This window comes from Pongo pygmaeus, chromosome 3 (genome assembly GCF_028885625.2).
Source record: "Pongo pygmaeus isolate AG05252 chromosome 3, NHGRI_mPonPyg2-v2.0_pri, whole genome shotgun sequence".
Taxonomy (NCBI): Eukaryota; Metazoa; Chordata; class Mammalia; order Primates; family Hominidae; genus Pongo; species Pongo pygmaeus.
This window is the reverse complement of record NC_072376.2, coordinates 153315763-153330153: the sequence shown is the minus strand read 5'-3', so window position 1 is coordinate 153330153 and position 14391 is coordinate 153315763. Positions and strand designations below refer to the sequence as shown.

The 14391-nt window shown below is 42.8% G+C and overlaps 1 protein-coding gene and 1 pseudogene across 1 annotated transcript in view; both read left to right on the top strand.

Moving 5' to 3' along the window:
* Positions 1 to 14391, top strand: part of LOC129034728 (uncharacterized) — a 100613-nt gene that overhangs the window by 62640 nt on the left and 23582 nt on the right. The gene's annotated exons all lie outside the window — the stretch shown is intronic.
* LOC129035288 (NADH dehydrogenase [ubiquinone] 1 beta subcomplex subunit 4-like) lies at positions 6584 to 6982 on the top strand (annotated as a pseudogene).

The following is a 14391-nucleotide window of genomic DNA, read 5'->3' as shown; positions in this document are numbered from 1 at the left end:
TGGGGCTTTTCCTACACCTCTCTTCTTCTTCTGAGCCCTCACCAGAATCGCCCTCAATACTCTTAATGTATTGTCATGGCAATATAGGTTTTTTCCAGCATTCACTCCAAAACTGTTTCAGCCTCTACCCATTACCCAGTTACAAAGTTGCTTCCACATTTGTAGGTGTTTATTACAGCAACACCTCATTCCTCTCGTACCAGTTTCTGTCATAGTCTGTTTTAGACTACTATAACAAAATACCACAGACTAGACAATTTATTTTAAAGAAACAGACATTTATTTCTCACAGTTCTGGAGGCTGGCAAGTCCAAGATCAAGGTGCTAGCATCTGGTGAGGGCCTCCTTGCTGCATCCTCACATGACAAGAGGTGGAAGGGAGCAAACCTACTCCTGCAAGCCCTTTTTATAGCAGCATTTATCCTTTCACAAGGGCAGAGCCCTCATAATCTGAACACCTCCCATTAGGACCCATCTCCCAACGTTGTTGCATTAGGGATTGAGTTTTTAACACATGAATCTGAGGGGGATACATTCAGAACATAAGAATGTCTGTTAGTAACTAGAAAATAGTCAGCAATTATTTCTTAAACATTTCTTCTACCCATTGTTTCTTCTCATTCTGGGATTTCAAATTATGTATATGTTAGACTGTCTAATATTGTCTGATAGTTCTTGGAGACTTTGTTCTATTTTTTTCCACTCCGTTCTCCTTGTGTTTCAGTTTGAGTAAATTTTGTTGACCTATATTCCACTTCATTAATTATTTCCTTGACTATATCAAGTCTACTGGTAAGCCCATCAAAGATAGTCTTCATATCTACTACTGTGTTTTTGATGTCTAGCATTTTTAGTTGATTCTTTCTTGTTGTTTCTATCTCTCTGCTGAAATTATCTATCTGATCTTGCATGTTGTCCACCTTTTCCATTAGTCTTAACATATTTGTCATAGTTATTTAAAATTCCCTGTCTGATAAACCCAACATGTTTCTGAGGTTGGTTCTGATGATTACTTTGCCTTTCCAAACTGTGTTTTTTCTTGCCTTTTTGTGTACCATGTGATTTTTTGATGAAAGGTAAATATGTTATATAGGGCAGTAGATACTATGTAAATATTTTTATGCTTGGAATTGAGCATGCCTTTCCTTCTGCTGGACTTTTAATGTGGGAATTTGTGTTAATTTAGTCCAGAGTTGGACTGGAGGTTTGTTATTGCTATGGTTACCCTCAGGGGTCCAGAAGCTTTAAACTCCCCTAGTGATATATTGTTTCTGTCTCTTCTCTTGGTTTTGAGTCTCCCCTTTGCGCTATCCTCCAGAGAGAGCCTGTATGTAGTTCCCCAAACTATATTCTGCTGCAACTCTTGTTAGCATGGTGGCCGAGAGAGGGAGAGGGGCGATCTCTTATGTTCTTACGAAGCATCAGTCTTAGCAGAAACTGAAAACCTGGGTCTCAGTGGCTCCTGCAACTTTTCCAGCTCTAGTGCTGGCCTGGCAAATATTCCTGCCCCACCCCCAAAGTGAAGTTTCTTTTCCCTCCTAGCTGCAGTCAGTTTCCAGCGATACAGCTTTGACCAACTTCCCTTTGCAGATTAAAGCTTTGTTGGGCAGGGAAGATGAAGGGAATGTATCAGGGTGGTGTTTGGGCAGTGGCTGCTCTTCCCCTTCTCCAGCCAGCATCTTGGAGGACATTTTCTGAGGCTTCTCCTTGATCTACCCTGTGGGCTCCTGTTGTTCTTGGAGGGAAAAACCGTAAGAGAGTGTGAACCCTCTGTGTCTGCAGCCCCTGGGACTTCACACTGTCATGTTAGTGTTACCGGAAACCGGTCCTGATCCACACCCTAAGACAGAGTTCTTGGATCTTGAACAAGAAAGAATTTAGGGCGAATCCATACAGTAAAGTGAAAGCAGTTTAAGAAAGTAGAGGGATAAAAGAATGGCTACTCCATAGACAGAGCAGCCCTGAGGGCCGCTGGTTGCCCATTTTTATGGTTCTTGATGATATGCTAAACAAGAGGTGGGTTATTCATGCCTCCCCTTTTTAGACCATATAGGGTAACTTCCTGAGGTTGCCATGGCATTTGTAAACTGTCGTGGTGCTGGTGAAAGTGTGTCAGTGAGGACGACCAGAGGTTACTCTCATGGCCATCTTGGTTTTGGTGGGTTTTAGCCGGCTTCTTTACTGCAATCTGCTTTATCAGCAAAGTCTTTATGATCCGTATCTTGTGCAGACCTCCTATCTCATCCGGTGACTTAGAATGCCTAACCATCTGGGAACACAGCCCAGTAGGTCTCAGCCTTATTTTACCCAGCCCCTTGGAGTTGCTCCGGTTCAAATGCCTCTGATACTAGCTCACACTTGGCCTTTAGCAATTCTTTAAACATTTCTAGCATAATCTTCTTACCAGTTTTTTATGGCATTTGGCAGCATCTGTTCTAGGTAAGTGTATGCTTGAATACTGCTTCTCCCTGCAGGCCCTTTTATTTCTCCTGGTTTTAAGAAAGTTATTTGTCTATACTATAAGTTCTCTCATAGGTTCAAAAAAGTTGTTAATTTTGTAGTTTATCTAGTTTGTTTTTTTTCTTATTGTTAGAATGGGAGAAGTACTTTTCTAACCTCTTAAATCTCTGAGCTTTAACAAGAACCATTATTTATTTTGGAATTTTAAATTTCTCCAGCATTAACTTGATTTTGAAAGTTTTAGAGAATTTTTGCAACAGCCCCAAACCATCTTTCTGTGTATATTTGGAAATTAGAACTGAGAATCACTAGTAAAGATGGTACAAAAATGAGAAAAAAATGAAATTTGGGGTCACTAAGTTGTTTTGTTTTTTATTCTTTTCTGTATGTTTCTCTCACTCAAGCTTGGAGCTGGCTGTGTTTCATATGGGCTCAAGGAAATTATGTGGTAGGACAGAAAGCAGAAATAACTCCATGAAGTTCTGGGTTTTGGGCCTGGCACAGTGGCTCACACCTGTAATCCCAGCACTTTGAGAGGCCAAGGTTGGCAGATCACCTGATGTCGGGAGTTTGAGACCAGCCTGACCAACATGGAGAAACCCCGTCTCTACTAAAAATATAAAATTAGCCGGGAATGACGGCGCATGCCTGTAATCCCAGCTACTCAGGAGGCTGAGGCAGGATAATTGCTTCAACCTGGGAGGCGGAGGTTGCAGTGAGCCAAGGTTGTGCTGTTGCACTTCAGCCTGGGCAACAAGAGTGAAACTCCATCTCAAAAAAAGAGAAGTTCTGGGTTTTGTTTCCAGAAGCCTGAGCTCACAGTAGACCAGTAGAACTTAGAGTGTTTACAATAAAGAAGAAAAAATGGGAGACTTGTTAGAAGAAACAAAAAGGATAACTGGAGGAATAGAAGGCTTCCTAGAGTAGAAAAAAGGTTCCTGCACCAGAAGTGGAGATGAAGGGAGGCCTTGGAATAGACAAGAAAAGATGCTGCAAGTGTAGCAGGACGAGCCGCAGACAAAACCCCTCAGACACTGAGTTAAAGAAGGAAGGGCTTTATTTGGCCGGGAGCATCAGCAAGACTCACGTCTCAAAAACCGAGCTCCCCGAGTGAGCAATTCATGTCTCTTTTAAGGGCTTACAACTCTAAGGGGGTCCGCTTGAGTGGGTCGTGATCGATTGAGCAAGCAGTGGGTACGTGACTGGGGTCTGCGTGCACCGGTAATCAGAATGGAACAGAACAGGACAGGGATTTTCACAATGCTTTTCCATACAATGTCTGAAATCTATAGATAACACAAGCAGTTAGGTCAGGGGTTGATTTTTAACTACCAGGCCCAGGACACGGTGCTGCGCTATCTGCCTGTGGATTCCATTTCTGCCTTTTAGTTTTTACTTATTCTTTCTTTAGAGGCAGAAATTGGGCATAAGACAATATGAAGGGTGGTCTCCTCCCTAACAAGAACCCATAGAGAAAGAGCTGCATGCAGTATCTAGGCAAACAACACCCCTAAGCCATCTTACAAGAGAGTCCCCTGTCTTAGGTGTGGCTTGGAAGCATCAAAATGTCAGCAGTCCTGAAAAGCCCTTAAGATCATGGACAACGGAAGTCTTTGTGGAAACCTGTGGAACAGACGAAAACACCGAGTCTCCATAGACACCTTCACACTGCAGAATATGCTGGGCACTGACATGACCTTGAGTAGGGAGAGGAGGCTCCAAGAATGACTCAGATTATATTTTCTTATGAGCCTGGAGAGATTAGTCAAATTTAATTGATTTCTAGAAAATAAAGAGATTTAGTATTGCTCGCATACCTTAATTTGTAGACTGAGAATCATACCTGCTACAAAAGTAATCCATTTCCAGGCACCTAGTTATCATAGTTTCATTGAAAATATTTTATACTGTAGTACTGAAAATTTTTCCACTCCAGTGCATCTGAGGGATTCAGCATGCCCTCAATTGTAATGATTCCTTCTGGGGTGCAGTGGGGTGGTCAGGGCAGCAAGGGAAAGGCACTTTGAATAAATCCCCAGGTGATTCTGAAAAGGACTCCCTCCACACACTCACTCCCTTTTTCCACCCCTTCTCTGAGAATCTGTGTTCACCTCTTTTGGTCTACGTGTATGTTTTTCAATTAGAACACTAAAACAAAGACACAGTTTGACTCTTGTAAGCAAGAGGTGTGTTCTTACAAAGGTGCACGTAAAGCAAATATATCTATGTGCAAACATGTGATGCTATATACGTAGATTGAAATAATTGCTGTTAATGGCATTACAGACAACTAAAGCATAGGTATGTTTGTGAATCTGTGGCTAAGAGAGAAAAATCCCTCGATTTCCTTCTAGGAAGTCGTTACTGACTTGGGAAACTGTCCCCGATCTGACCCAGCCTCCCACTGAGGTTGTAAGAAGGATCAAGTGAAACACACATAAGCATCTGAATGAAAATGTCCCCGGAGTGAACAATTGAGAGAATTACCACTATCCTCCCATTCACATCTGTTGACTGAGGCCCTGGAGCTGGCATACAGATGAGAGATGCTTGACATTATCATAACAGAGTTGTATGTTTTTTGTTGGTGTTTCTGCCAATGAGGCTTCATTGGGGGATGACACATTATACATTCCATTTTCCAGAGCTTCTGTCTGGTGCCAGTGTGAAGAAACACAGCTAGAGACCTGGTGATGGGACTTATTTTCTTATTTCTGGAAATGTTTCACCACCGAAAAAGCCACTGCGACCTGTTATCTTAACGCTACAGTACATGTTGGGCCTATTTCTCTTGTCTGATAAAATCATATGATAGCACATCTTCTCTCCCCTGGGTGGAAAAAAGGCCTGAAGGCAGGGATCCCTTGGAAATTGCAGCAAAAAGCAAGAACCAGGTAAAAGTAGAGACTTCGAAAAATCTGGGTTAAAGCGTTCAAAGAGCAAGCTGAGAGAGGCAGGTTATCCCTTGTGATTTTTCAGTGGAACACAGAACACATACCCTGGTTCCACCAGACAGTGCAGGGGTCACAGGAGGCCACTGCAGAAAGTCCTGGGAGTTGCCCAAAGGCTCAGCTACTTGGACCTGCTAATAGAATAAATCACTGGGAACAGAAATATACTGTCAAGAAATTGGATGAGATGTGTTTTTCAGAGTTTGCTTTTAGTATAGCACACTGGTTAAGAATTCAAGCTCTACAGTTAAAACCAAATATGAACCCCAATTCTACCACTTAACTAAATCGGGTGATCCTCAGTCACTTACTAAAATATAAACAGGGAATAGGATTATACCCATCTGAAAGGGTTGTGGTGAGAATTAGATTAGATAATGTATATTCAGTGCAGAGCCTAAAGAACCACACAATAAATGTTAGATACTGTTAGGCATACCCGTTCCTTTGAAAATACCTAAGCTACTGTCTACTACTTTGTGCTGTTACTCAGAGGTCACTTCAGAATGAACCTCCTTGAAAAGGAATGTCTTTGACACACAGGGGAAGAGTGGAGATTTGCATTTTTATTATTTCGCTCACTGAAGAGAGAGAATATAGAGTTCTTTACAGGGAACTTGTTGGGATCAAAAAACCAAGTTCTTTAAGTGGGAGTCCTAACATATAGGGACACTAAATTGCCCCTAGTCCTCAGATCCTTGATAGAAACTGTGACCCAATGTTAGATTCTTTTGGGTTCAAGGGACACAGACCCAAATTTGGTGGTTGGGGGTTATCGTAGGAATGAACAGGAAAGTGAGAAAATGGAAAGGAACATTCAGCAGCTACAAAACCACACCTTGTGGAGAACTTGGTGGCGGGGGTGGCGTTCGTAGCTGTTCGGGCTCTCAGATCCCAGTGGCACCCCTGGCCCTGAACATCTCATTGCCTTCTGAGGCCAACTTCTCATTGCTCCCCACGCTAGTGTCTCCACTTAGCACCTCGCTAGCTGCTCTGCCAACTTCCACATCTACCACTCTTGCTTCCTTCTGCCCTTAAGATTTATATGCAAAAGAGAGAATCTGCCTGGGATATTTTGCTATTTTCCATAAGAATTCATGAGAATTCTTACTCATGAAAGCACTGGAATCCCAACAGAACACAAAGGATGAGATCTGGGCTGGGTCGCCAAGATGTAACTCCCAAAGTATACTCCATCACGCCTGGCCACTCTGCCCTCAACCCTCGACCCAGCTGAATACGATATATCTCTGGAGACCCAGTGGGCACAAGCTGAGCGATTGGCCATAAGGGCCTGGCCTAAACAGGAATACCTGCTTCAGTACAACAACCCTAACCGCCAAGGGCTCATCCAAGGTATTACCTTGATTTGTTGGACCTATGCAAGATCAGCAAGTGTTTATCTCAATTTCAGACCCGCTCCCAAAAACCCTCTCTTGGGAGCTCTCTGTGGAATTGGGCCCCTCTTCTTCTAGTATTATGTTTTCAAAACTGACAGGGATAGAAAAGAAAAACTTATCCAGGAAGCAAAATTGGGTTGAACATTTAACATCTCATGGCAATGGCAATGATGACTATATGCATTCTTTTTTTTTTTTTTTTTTTTAAACAGGGTCTCTGTCACCCAGGTGCAATCTCTGCGCCTCCTGGTTCAAGAAATTCTCCCATCTCAGCCTCCAAGGTAACCAGGACTACAGGCGAGTGCCACCACACCCGGCTAATTTTTTGTATTTTTAGTACAGACAGGGTTTTGCCGTGTTGGCCAGGCTGGTCTGGAACTCCTGACCTCAAGTGATCCACCCGCCTCAGCCTCCCAAAGTGCTGGGATTACAGGCATGAGCCACCGCGCCTAGCCGACTGTATCTATTCTTGCTTAAATAAATATTCTCTTAATCATTTAAAAAAAAAAACAAAACAGGACTAGATTCTTTCATGAAATCATGACTTTGTTGCTTTTACTCTTGGCTTTACTTTGTGTATTAGCAAGAGGGTCTTGAATTTAGTGGCTGCCACCACCGGGATACTAGCTTAGGCTGTTAGGTCTGAGACCTCTATCTCTTAGGTGCAGATGGAAGATTTGCAATAAAAGATATCAATTTTCTGCCATTATTACTCTCCACACTTGTTCATATGCTAAGTTTAAAATCTATATTTCTGCCGGGCACAGTGGTTCATGCCTGTAATCCCAGCACCTTGGGAGGCTAAGGTGGGCACATCACCTGAGGTCAGCAGTTCGAGACCAGCCTGACCAATATGATGAAACCCCATCTCTACTAAAAATACAAAAATTAGCTGGGTGTGGTGACACGGGCCTGTGATCCCAGCTACTCAGGAGGCTGAGACAGGAGAATTGAGAATCGCTAGAAGCAGAGGTTGCAGTGAGCTGAGATCATGCCATTGCACTCCAGCCTGGGCAACAAGAGCAAAACTCCATTTCAAAAAACAAATCCATATTTCCAGTATGATAACTTTTTGCTTACAGGATAAACTTCAGCTTAGTGACTTTTAGTTTATTTGTTCGGTAGAAGTACAATGTATGGCAAATGCATTGAGTAACATCAGGATTCCCTGATGAAAAGGTGGAGGACTGACTCAGCGAGAGTTTCCCTAAAGTACCTCTCACATGGGCTTTCCAGCTGGAAAAGAGAAACAGAACCTAAATGACCATCATTTATTATGTCACTTTTACTTAGTTAACATGTAAAATGTCATCTCAATTTTACCAAAAATTCATATGAAGGCTGATGTGACCTTCAAATTAATTTCTGTCTTGATAGGTCTATAGGTTGTAAAATTCCTAGATGGTATAATGGCCAGAATGTTGAGTTTTTCTTAAAAATTCAGCAAAAAGGCATTCTATTCTTGTTGTAGCAACAATTATAGTTTATGACACATGACAACAAAAATACCTAGATTTAAGGATAATTTTACTTCAAACTACCAATTAAATATATAATTATGTGGACGAGACACTATGGCTCATGCCTGTAATCCCAGGACTTTAGCAGCCAAGTGAGGCAGAAGGATCACTTGAGGTCAGGAGTGTGAGACCAGCTTGTGGAACATGCCAAGACCCCAGCCCTACAAAAATATATTTTTTTAATTAGCCAGGCATGGTAGTGCACACCTATAGTCCTATCTACTCAAGACTGAGGTAGGAGAATTGCTTGAGCCCAGGAGTTCAAGGTTACAATGAGCTAAGATGGCATCACTGCACTCCAGTCTTGGCAGCAAAGCTAGACCTGTCTCAAAAATAAATGAATAAAATATATAATTATGTAATCACATATGTAAATCTTGGCCTCCTTGTACTTTCAGTGCCCCCAGTTCAAATGCAAAGGGTATTTTTAGTTCCTGTTTTTCCTTTTTACCAAGCTTGATCAGTGAACGAGAAAGTCTTATCAATCATCCACTTGTTGGAAAGCATAGAGCTTTTGAACCACACAGCTCATTTCAAAATTAGAAATGCCTCCACTGAGGGGCCCATATCAAGACCTTCCGGAGGCAGTTGTCACTAGATCTTAGGTCTGACATGTGTCTTTGGGTAAAAGCAGCTAAGAAATGTTTCTGGAGATGGTATGAGTGGAGAAAGCAGTAGAAGTCGTATTTCTATTTTTTAACAAGTAAATCCCAATTCATATTTGCCAGAAAGCAATATAGCTATTTCTCGCTAAAAGTGTTTGTTCTAAAATGTTTGCAAAACAAAATTATTTTTAAAGTACAGCATACTTTCCCATTGACACATTCTAAAGATGCATCCTCAAGGAAAATTTTTAGGTAGCAGAAAAATATTTTCTTACGATTCATAATAATCACTGACATTTACTGAGGGCTGACTATTTGCCAGGCATTGTTCAAAGATCTTTACACAATTCTTTCATTTTATTCCTCTCAATGATCCTACTAGGTATTATCTCAATTTCCCAGGTAAGAAATGTAAGACCAAAAGAGTTTAAGTAAGCAGCCCAAAGTCTTACAGTTGGGGTAAAGAAAAGATGAACTCAAGCAGTCTGACCCCAAGGCACCCCCCTTCCCCACAACACTGTGCTGGTATCAACACACATCCAGGATCACCAGGAGGAAGAGGGCATGTTCCTAGTCTGCCAAGCACTGAGATAAAAATACACTGTAAGTTGGATCATGGGGTGTGGGGTCTTCATCTCCACCCTTGATAACGTCATAAGAATCTAGGATGAATTCTGTTTTTCTTGGCTTTAAACTCATTCATGGTAGATGACTGGATAATGCTAATTGCATGACATAGATTCACTCATCATAAGGGGTTATGAGTTAATGTACTCCCTCCCTAGGGGTATTTACAGCATTGGTAGTTGAATATTAGTTTATGTTAATTGAATGAAGATACTACAGTTTCACAAGTGCTACTGAGAAACAATTGGAGAAATCAGACAAGCGAAGGTTAAAAACATCTTTTTTTTTTTTTTTTTAAGAGATAGGGGTCTGTTGCCCAGGCTAGAGTGCAGTGGCACAATCATAGCTCACTGCAGCCTTGAGCTCCTGGGCTCAAGTGGTCCTCCCACCTCAGCCTCCCAAGTAGTTAGTAGTTAGGACTACAGGTGTGCACTACCATGCCTGACTAAAAACCTGTTTTATTAAGGATAAGTTGGATTGAGGAGTAGGAGTTAACTGTGGCACAGGCAGACTCTCTAATGTTTTTCCCTAGGTCTAACACTTGGTACATCTCACTCAAGGAAGGGTTAGCTCCTCAGAGCACACACACAGAGCAAAACAGCTGCATCATCTGCATCTGCTATGTCCCTACACTGGAACAAAGTGAGAGCTAGGATTTGAGACCTGGCCCTGGAAGCAGAGCTGGGTCCTAACCCCATGATGACTGCCACCCACAAGACAGGAGGTGGGCAAAACACACCCACCCTCGGGGGGGGAGATCTGAAGAAGAAGAGACAGGAAGAGCAGAGTTTCCCATGAGCCTGGAGAAACTCCCCACTTCACCATACAGCTAAATCATGACTAGTCCCTCAGGGAAAAGTGAACAGGGCTGAGAGGGGCTGAAGCTACTTTTCCTAATGCTTTCAAAAGAATGAAAACTCCTATCATATGGTCCAAAGCAGGAACGCAAGAGGGAGAAGGAAGGTTCCCTACAACGCAAGAAATTATGTCAAATGCTCTAGGCCTACTGGTTGCTGCTTTACAGACACATTGCACATAGAGTAAAAGTTCCTGAAGGATTTATTGTTCTTCAGAATTTATTTAAGATTTGACCAGAACCTTGTAAAAAAGGAGATACCAATCCCACTGGCAACAGGCAGCCGGTAATGCACCCATAACATCCTAAGAAGAGTGCTTGCTATCCAGGGGAGAAGCTGGTGACTTCCCCTGGCTGAGAGGCAGCAGAAGCCTATTTGAAATAAGGAAGCATCATCTTTAAAGAGCATTTAATTAATATTGTATCACTTCCAGCAGTGTAGGAATTCAATAATGGAGCAACCCAACCAAGTACAACTGGTTGAAGATCAATCAGATTTGGATTTTCATGTGACAAAGTTTTTTTAAAATATAAAGCATAAGAATTTACAATCATCCCCTTCACCATATTTTAGGGAAGATTATTGTTTCAGTGGCTCAGTTCCTATGCCTTTGGATGCCTTTGGTGTGCTGGTCAGAGAAATGGGTAGAAAAGATAAAGTATGGGGAGAAAGTAAAGAGAGGTTTACTTGATCTACATGGGAAAGGGTATAGAGCCGCCTAAGGAGGCAATGAAAACATCTAGAACTCGGCAAGGATAGCAAGAGAGAGGAAAGGAGGGAGTGTCAAGAGAGGCACCCTAGGCTGGAGATTTTGAAAGAGAAGAGAAACTTCAGTAGCTGCCATGAGCTGTGGGGTTTGGGAGAGACAGGAATGGAAAAGTGGATTTGTTGCAAGTTTGAATAGGCACTTCTGAGTAACTCTCTTTTACTCCTATTCAAGGAAAGCTTCAATATATTAATCATTCTTCAAGAATTTGGAATGGTATTTGTTTTTCTCTTGCATATGTTATCATGAGGTAATAGGCTTTAAGGAATGGCAAAGAAGCCCAGATTTATTTGGATATATCTATTTGAATCTTTCTAGAGTGAGTCATTCTGTGGGTTCTGTGCTTGTCCACAAAGTATAAAGTGGTGATTGTAAAAGGATGTGCCTGGGAGGTGGCCAGAGTACAGGATGTGACAATGCCTCAGCAACAGAGTGGTGACAAGGCTATGTTAGAAGGGGGCCCAGCAGAAGCTGGAGACCTGAGTGCAGTCACTTCTCCAGCACACTTCCTGTCACCTGTCGGTGACTCCCCTGACAGAGGCTCACGGTTGGTCTTCAGCATGTTGTCTTTGGGTCTTCCATTCTGCAGGATGTTTGCCGGAGAATGGCCAGCTGTGAGGTGAGGCTCCATCTGCTGGGCACAGGGTCATGGAAAGTCACTGCTCTGGAATTAAAAGTGCATCACTTCAGGATCAGCACTGGTGCTGCGTGACTCTTCACCTACTTGGCCTCAGTTTCTTCACCTGTAAAGCAGCTGTCTTGGGAAGATGGTATCAATGATCCCTTTCAGCTCTTATGCTCAATGATACCTTTCCAGATACTCATTCCTTACTGTAGTTATTGCTCCCACTTTGTCTTACCCCAGGGCCCTGGCCATCTCCAACTCCTCACCCAGATGTTTATTCTACTCACATCATGGCCCTCCCAATTAGACCCAACTGGGCGTGAGCAAAAACACTGGGGCTGTGGCTAGAGTGCCAAAGCTGCCTGCTCCTGAACTGTAAGCTCTAGACTAGCTGGGGGAGAAAAGAGGGCATCTCATCAGTGACCCAGGCACTCTGGGAACCATGTTCTGCATGCCCCTTCTCCACACACACAGAACAAGACAGTAGAGCCTGTCTCTGGAGCTCAGACAGCTTGCATAGCAGGAGGAAGCAGCTTTGCTTTTCTCCAGACACTTCTCAGAGCCACTGAAACAGCAACTGGATAAATATAGGAGGATGACGCATCAACTCTGAGTGAATGTGAGTGCATGAGCGTGCGTGCACAGACAAGCCGGCAAGCTGCAGGCTGCCACGTGGCTCTCAACCTCCAAAAATCGACACACGAGTTCCCAGAGCCAGAAAATCTTAGCAAAACTTGGTGTCATCAAAGAATCTTGGCAGGAGGGTGATCTGAGGCCATGAGCGCAGTCATGCCCTTGGCTCCTTGGAGCATTCATGGAGGTCACCCTCTGCTCGGCCCTGGCTATGTATAGTCCTGCTTTCTCCAGTGTGCATACAATCTTTCTGAATGAAACACCAGAAATCCTCCCAGGCTCTGTGAAAGCATCAACTGAGTGGCATTTGAAGGTCCTAGAAAATGAGTGGCGGAAACAGAGCAGGTGTTTTGCTCATTGTGAAAGGCAAATGCTGACTTGGAAGGTATTGAGGTAGGGAATATGGGCCAATCTCAGCACTGCCAATTTTTAATTACTAGCACAATTAGCAGCCTGGCCTAACAACAAGCCTATTTTGTAAAGCTCTGTTTAAGAACCAGCAAATTGTGGCAATAGCACTAAACAGATGAATAGCACAGTCATCATATCCCACTCTCTGAAAGCAATGATCTGCCTGCACAGTCCTGAACTTATCACAGCCTCTACCACCAGCAAATACCTGACATCCTCTTCTTAGCCCTGACTAAATTGGCATAAGGGTAAGAATCATGTCTCCACAAAGGCCATCTTCCTGTGGTTGATCAATCATATTAAGTGAACTATATTAAATCAATGCAATATACATCAACATTAGCTTCTTGGGATTAAATAAAATAGAATCTCCCTGTCCTCTTATTATCATCTCTTGTCATGACCACTATTTGAAATAATTTTGAAATATTTAATGCAAAGGCATACAACCCCTAAAGGTTGTGAAATAGCATCTCCTTGGAGATAGGATTTCTGTGAGAGACCCAGTATCCATGAGTGTCCATCTGGCCTTGATAGAACTAATATGTGGTTGAATCTGTTACTTAGATCAAACCTAAGAGACTCAGACAGGCCAAGATTGTTCCTCTGGGATGTGCAAGATCCCTGAGGAACAAGAGGGGCTCATAAACAACAGTAGAGGATCTTTGTAAGGAAAGGGAAGCTGTAGACTTTTCTAGACCATAAGACTTCATCTCTAGGACTGAGTTAGAGAAGCAGAAACCATAGACTTTGATAAGCACCTCCTGAGCTTTAACTGAGCCCCTAGCTCTTGTATTCTTGGGTCAAGACAAGTGATTGCTGATTTTTCACTGAGCTAAACTTTAGGCAATCATGGTGGAAAGAACCTCAGACTGCTTGAAGAAGATCTGGGTAACTCCCTACCTACAGAACCACACTGATTTTAGCAGAGTATGCTCTACCAGAAGATCAGCAGAGGACTGAGTAGTGTTAATTGCAGAGTTACTGTATTAAGCTGCTGTAATAAAATACCTTAGACTGGGTAACTATAGGCAACAGAAATGTATAAGCAACAGTTCTGGAAGCTGGGAAGTCCAAGATCAAGGCACCAGCAGATTTGATGTCTGGTGAGGGCTTGCTCTCTGCTTCATAGATGGCCCCTTCTTGCTGCATCCTTGTTTGGTGGAAAAGATGAACAACATCTCTTGGGCCTCTTGTGTAAGAGCACAGATCCCATTAATCACCTTCCAAGGCCCCATCTCTTAAGTGCACCATGTTGGGGACTAGGTTTCAACATATGTATTTGGGAGGACACAGACATTCAGACCACAGCAGTCACTAAGAAGAACTTGCTCCCAAATATTGCCTCACTTCATGCCTAATTCCACCATTATAAATCTATTTACTGGAGACAAACATTGCTTCTCTTTGAGAATCATCTACAAATACTATGCAAGGGAATGTCAATCATTTCCCACCTTCTCCTGCTCATACCTACAAACACACTTCCTAGGGATCCTGACCAGCTGGCTTCCAGTTAAGTTAGGCCAAAGGGAA